Genomic DNA, 7,354 nt, shown 5'->3' on the forward strand with positions numbered 1-7,354 from the left:
TCCTGGTTCTCTTTCACTATGCATTAGTTCATGTAAGTCTTTCCCAGTTTTTCTGAAATAATTCTTGTCATTTTTTGAAATCATGCTTGTTATTTCTTATAGCACAATAATGTTCTGTTATAATCATATATCACAGCTTGTTTAGCTTTCCCCAATTGATGGGCGTCCCTTTGATTTCTACTTCTTAGCCACCACAAAAAGAGCTGCTATAAATATTTTTGTACCAATACATCCTTTTCCCGTTTTGTGGATGTCTTTGGGATACAGACCTAGCAGTAGTATTTCTGTATCAAAGGGTATGCACAGTTTTATAGCCCTTTGGGCATAGTTCCAAATTGCTCTCCAGAATGTTTGGATCAGTTCACAACTCCACCAATAGTGCATTAGTGTCCCAGTTTTCCCACATGACCTCAAACATCCAACATTTTCCTCTTTTGTCATATTAGCCACTCTGGTAGGTGTGAGGTGATACCTCAGAGTTGTTTTAATTTGCATTTCTCTGACCAGTAGTGATTTAGAGCATTTTTTTTATATGATTAGAGATAGCTTTGTTTTCTTTGTCTGAAAACTACCTGTTTATATCCTTTGACCATTTATCAATTGGAGAATGACTTGAATTTTTATCACTTTTGCTCAGTTCTCTATGTATTTGAGAAATAAGGCCTTTATTAGAGATACTTGTTGTAAATACTCCCTACCACCCAGTTTTCTGCTTTCCTTATAATTTTGTTTGCATTGGTTTTGTTTGTGTTAAACCTTTTTAACTTTATATAATCAAAATTATTTATTTTACATTTTGTAATGCTCTCTATATCTTTTTTTGTCCTTATCCATAAATCTAACAGATAAACTATTCCATGCTCTCTTAATTTGCGTATAGTATCACACTTTATGTGTAACTCATGTACTCGTTTTGACCTTATCTTAGTATATGGTATGAGATGTTGGTCTATACCTAGTTTCTTCTATACTGTTTTCTAGTTTTCCCAGCAGTTTTTGTCAAATAATGAGTTTTTGTTCCAAAAGCTTGAATCTTTGGGTTTATCATATAATATGGTCATTTACTATAATGTAATTTGTATCTAATCTATTCCACTGATCCACCACTCTAATCTTAGCCAGTACCAGATTGTTTTGATACCTACTGCTTTATAATACTTTGAGATCGAGTATGGCTAGATCACCTTCTTTTGCATTTTTTTTTCATTGATTCCCTTGATAACCTTGAGCTTTTTTTCTCCTAGATGAATTTTGTTATTATTTTTTCTAGCTCTAAAAAATAACTTTTGATGGCACTGAATAAATAGATTATTTTAGGTAGAATTGCCAATTTTATTATATTGGCTTGACCTACCCATGAGCAATTAATATTTTTCCAGTTGTTTAGATCTGACTTTATTTGTGTCAAGTATTTTATAGTTGTGTTCATATAGTTCCTGTTCATATAGTTTGTCTTGGCAGGTAAACTCCCAAGTATTTTATATTGTTAAAGTTATTTTAAATGGAATTTCTTTTTCTATCTCTTACTGTTGGATTTTGGTGGTAATATATAGGAATGCTGATGACTTATGCGGGCTTATTTTGTATCCCACAACTTTGCTAAAATCATTAATAATTTCAAATAGTTTTTTAGTTGATTATATAGGATTTTCTAAGTATAACATCATATCATCTGCAAAGCATGATAGTTCTGTTTCCTCATTGCCTATTCTAATTCCTTTAATTTCTTTTTCTTCTCTTATTGTGATAGCTAATATTTCTAGTACAATATTAAAGAATAGGGGCTTCATCTCTGATTGTATTGGGAATGCTTCTAGCTTCTCCACATTAAAGAGAGCTTACTAATGGTTTTAGATAAATGTAACTTATCATTTTAAGGTAAGCTCAATTTATTCCTATGTTCTTTAGTGTTTTTAATAGGAATGGGTGCTGTATTTTGTCGAAGGCTTTTTCTTCATCTATTGACATAATCGTATGATTTCTCTTGGTTTTGTTATGTTTTGTTATGGTCAGTTATGCTGATAGTTTTCCTAATGTTGAACCAGTCCTGCATTCCTGGTATAAATCCCATCTGGTCATAGTATATGATGCTTGTGATATGTTACTGTAATCTCTTTGCTAGTTTTTTATTTAACATTTTTGCATCAATATTTGTTAGGGAAATTGATGTATAATTTTCTTTCTCTGTTTTGGCTTTTCCTGTTTTGGTTATCAGCACCATATTTGTGTAGTAAAAGGAATTTGGTATGACTCCTGATTTGCCTATTTTCTCAAATAGTTTATATAGTATTAGGATTAACTGTTCTTTAAATGTTTGGTAGAATTCACTTGTGAATCCATATGATCCTTAATACTATTAATTTGGTTCTCTTCTTTCCTTTTTTAAATAAAATCAATCAGTGATTTATCTATTTTATTGGTTTCTTCATAAAACCAGCTTCTAGTTTTATTAGTTCAATGATTTTCTCTCAATTTTATTAATCTCTCTTTTGATTTTTAGGATTTCCGATTTGGTGTTTAATTGGGGGTTTTTAATTTGTTCTTTTTCTAGTTTTTTTTAGTTGCATGCCCAATTCATTGATCTGCTTTTTCTCTGTTTTATTGATGTAAGCAATTAGAGATATAAATTTTCCCCTAAGCACCACTTTGGCTGCATCCCGTAAGTTTTGGTATGCTGTCTCATTGTTGTCATTTTCTTTAATGAAATTATTGATTGTTTCTCTGATTTGTTCTTTGACCCACTTGTTTTTTAGGATTAGATTATTTAATTTTCAATTAATTTTTAATCTTCCTTTCCATTGTCCATTATTGAATGTTATTTTTATTGAATTATGATCTGAAAAGGATGCATTTACTGTTTCTGCTTTTCTGCATTTGGTTGTGAGGTGTTTATGTCCTAATACATGGTTGGGTTTTGTATAGGTGCCATATACTGCTGAGAAAAACGTATTTTCTTTCTATTTCCATTCAATTTTCTCCAGAGATCTACCATATTTAACTTTTCCAGAATTTTATTCACCTCCTTACCTTCTTTCTCGTTTATTTTTTCGTTAGATTTATCTAGTTCTGGAGGAGAATGTTGAGGTCCCCCACTAGTAAAGTGTTATTATCTATTTCCTCCTATAACTCATTCAACTTCTCCATCAAAAATTTAGATGCTATACAATTTAGTGCATATGTGTTTAGTTTTGATATGACTTCATTGTCTATGGTACCTTTCAGCAAGATATAGTTGCCTTCTTTATCTCCTTTAATCAGATCTGTTTTTTGCTTTTGCTTTGTCTGAGATCATGATTGCTACCCCTGCTTTCTTTGCTTCAGCTGAAGCGTAGTAGATTCTGCTCCAGCCCTTTACCTTTAACCCTGTGTGTATGTCGCTGCTTCAAATGTATTTCTTGTAAACAACATGTTGTAGGATTCTGTTTTTTAATCCATTCTGCTATCCACTTCCATTTTATGGGTGAATTCATCCCAAGGTGTAATAGATTTTGACTTGTAATGGGCCTTAGGGTCATCTTATTACACATGAGGAAACTGAGGCAAAGAGAGATAAAGTGACTTGCCCAAAGCCCTACAGATGGTCAGTAACAGAAGCAATATTGGAACCCAGGTCCTGTGATTTCAGATCTCACACTCAGTATACTATCTCACGAGAACCTCATATTGCTAATTTTCACTCTCATTTGGCCAAATGGGCACCTCTCTCATTTCTAAAGCTACAGAAAAATGTAGTTCAAACTTGAGACAAAAAGTTTCTCTTTTCCTCTCTGTTGTAGGCAATCTCCATGTCTGTGTAACACTTTAAAAATATTTGAATGTGATTTCATTTACATATTTTATTTACTTCTTACACTGACCTATTTTGTCGTCAATTCAAATTATAGTGGTTCTGTCCTTTCTGGCAGTGTGTTAAGCCCTATTTACACAAAGACATCTTCTCCTTTAGCTAAGGACACCATACTAACTGAACATGCCAGACACAGCAGCTCTCCTGTGCCACTTGGTAAATAAATCCAGTCCATTCTCAGTTATGAGCCTTTTGGACTGGGGAAACGTGACTCAGTGTCCCAGAAATAGACCTGGGAATCACATCTTCAGTTCCGATCCTGGCTTTGCCTCTGTCCCACTGTGGGTGATTGTGGGCAAGCCCTTAACCTCAAAGTGTGCCAACCCCTGTAAAATAGGAGAGCACTATACCTGTCATTCCCTTGCTGTCTTGAGGGCAGTATGAAGACAGTGCTCAATGCCAGTATCAAGTGTCAAACATGCATGTGAAAAATCATTTTTTAAGCACTTATTATGTGCAAAGCACATATGTGCTTTGTTGCTACGTGCTAAGTGCTGGAGATACAAATAGAAGAGCAAAGACAGTCTCTGTCCTCAGGGAGCTTACATGCTAATGGGGAGAGACAACATACATAGGTGGTATCATCTGTCAGTGGGATGAAAAGGCCCAGGGGTCTTTAGGGTGTAGCAGCAAAGTAGCTTCTAATGCATATATTTCCACTGACAAAACCATATCTAATAATAATAATAGCTAGCATTTATACAGCATCTACTATGTGCTGGGCACTGTGCTGAGCAATTTATAAATATTATCTTATTTGATCCTCACTGGATGGTAGAAGAAACTGAGGCAAACAGAGGTTAAGTGACTTGTCCAATGTCACACAGCTAACAAAGTATCTGAGACTAGATTTGACTCCAGGCCCCAGTGTTCATTGTGCCATTAGCTGCATATTACATAAACACATATACATATGTATGTATATATAAAACATGCAAAATAGTTCACATGTAAATAATACCTCTATATACACATCCACACATATATACTTATTATATATTATATGTACATACACACACATACCATTTGACAGTGCCAAGGACTTTGGTGTTGAGACCTTTCATTTCTAGCTGTGGTTGTTGAGGAGATGGGGTCTGCAATGCCAGTTCGTATCTCCACAAGGGATGCTTTTCTGGATAATAGCAGCAGGGGCTAAGGTGAAGTTAGGCCTGGTGGTTTAGGGGGTTATGCTGTTCCTGAGGCTCTTGGGCTTTTCTGCCTGTCAGTGGCAGTTGGTTAGTAGCTAGTGTTGGTGGATTAGAGGGCTACTTTTTTTCCTTTAAAAAATATTTTATTTTCCCCCAGTTTACATGTAAAGACACTTATAAACATTCATTTAAAAAATTGAGTTCCAAATTTTCTCTCCTCCTCCCTCACCTCCCCCTCTCTGAGATAGTAGGCAATTTGATATAGGTTATACATGTTCAATCATGTTAAACATATTACCATATTAGTCATGTTGTAGAAGAAGACACAGACCCAAAGGAAAAAAGAAACAAAAAAAAAATACAGAAAGTGAAAGATGGTATGCTTTGATCTGGATTCAGACTCCATCAGCTCTTTCTCTGGAAGTGGATAGCATTTTTTCATCATGAGTCTTTTAGAATTGTCTTGGCTTATTGTATTGCTGAGAATAGCTAAGTCATTCAGAGTTGATCATTATACAGTATTACCGTTACTCTGTACAATGCTGTCCTTGTTCTGCTCACTTAACTTTGCATCAGTTCATATAAAGTCTTTCTAGGTTGTTCTGAAATCTAGAGGGCCACTTTTTCAAAGGCTTTGCTGTCTTTGGTGATGACTGTGGGTGGCTGGTTTGGAAGCAATGTACAAGGTCTAATGTGTATGTGTGCTGCTATTCCCAGGGCTCTTGGGTTCTGGGTCCTAGGCTATCTCCACTGAGGTCTTGGGTGGTGGTGGTGGTAGTTGAGGTGATTTTAGTGGTTTGACCCACTTGGCACAAGACCTCCTTTCTCTCCCATAGGATGCCTTGCTACTTCACTTACACTGGTTTGCCTAGCCCATTAGTGGCAATCGAGTTGCCATTTAAATGGTCTTGGCAGGAGTTAAGGATCATGGGCCCATTCTCCACATATATTCTAACAATGATGACTTCCACTGCAAATTTATATTACATAACCTCAACTGGGCCCTCACTGCTTCAAGGCAACCCTTTCATACCTCCTTAATTAATTCACTATTCTACTCACCACAGTGGCTCTTTCGAACCTCTTCATCCCTCCTTAAATCTTCTATGCCCCCCCCCACCACCTTCTCAACTGAGAACTTTGCCTCATATTTTACTGAAAAAAATTGAGGCCATTTGCCAAGAGTGCCTTCTTTTCCCCTCATCCTCCTCATCTCACATCACCCATGTGCTTTCTATACTTACCTCCTTCTTCACTCTGTCTCATATAATGAGATGGCCCTTCAAGGCTTGCCAAGGCAAACCACTCTACATGTTCAAGTGATTCTATTCCATCTCATCTTCTCCAGCAGATCGCTCCCTCTGTCATCTCTACTCTCACTCATCTTCAATCACTCCTTGTCTACTGACAGTTTCCCTTACAAACATGGCCATGACTCCTCATTATCAAAAATCACTCATTTGATCCATCCGTCCATGCTAGTTGTTGTCTCATCTCTGATGTGTCCACAACAGGTGCCTACATTTCCTTTCCTTCCACTCTCTTCTTTAACAGTCTGGCTTCAGATCTCATTATTTGACCAACACCACTCTCTCCAATGTTACTAACAATCTTTTAATTGCAAATCTAATCACCTTTTCTCAACCCTCATCCTCCCCAACATCTCTACAGCCTTTGATACTGTTGATAACTCTCTTCTCCTTAATACTTTCTTCTCTCTAGGTTTTCAGGAAGCTACTTTCATCTGGTCCTCCTCCTACCTGTCTGACTTCTCCTTCCCAGTCTCCTTTGACAGAGCAGTCTGGCAAAGAGATTGCTCTCCTGCCTAGGAATAGGAGATCAAGGCATGTGGGAGGTCACAGAAGAGTCAGACTAAGCTTTGGGATGCTGGAAGGAGCCCAGAAGATTGAGCAGGTGATGGTGATGTTAATTATCAACTTTCCCCCCCTACTTCCTCATTCCATATTCCAGGAATATAATTGCTATCAGACATTTTTGGCCTCTGCAACAGTGTGAAATATTCAGCTCACCATATAAAGGGAGAACTCAGAGTCACTTGAGGAAAATGTGGTTTAGTTTTTTATAAAAATCTCCAAGACGGAGATTTGAAACAAGCGCTATCCTTTTAAGAAGAGGAGGGAGTGAACAAATAATATTGTAATATAATTCATAGAGCACTAGAACTATATGCTGGTGAAACTGAGCAGGGGTTTAGAGGTGGGACTTAGTTAATGTATTCTGAAGGTAATGGTAGGATTTATAGAACTCATTAAATTTAGTATTCAGAATGAGTTTCTCAATAGAAATGTGTCAGATTGTCTAGTTCAAGAGCAGGATTGGAGTGGGAACATGGAGACAT

This window comes from Vombatus ursinus, unplaced genomic scaffold (genome assembly GCF_900497805.2).
Source record: "Vombatus ursinus unplaced genomic scaffold, bare-nosed wombat genome assembly UNPS02014798.1, whole genome shotgun sequence".
NCBI lineage: Eukaryota > Metazoa > Chordata > Mammalia > Diprotodontia > Vombatidae > Vombatus > Vombatus ursinus.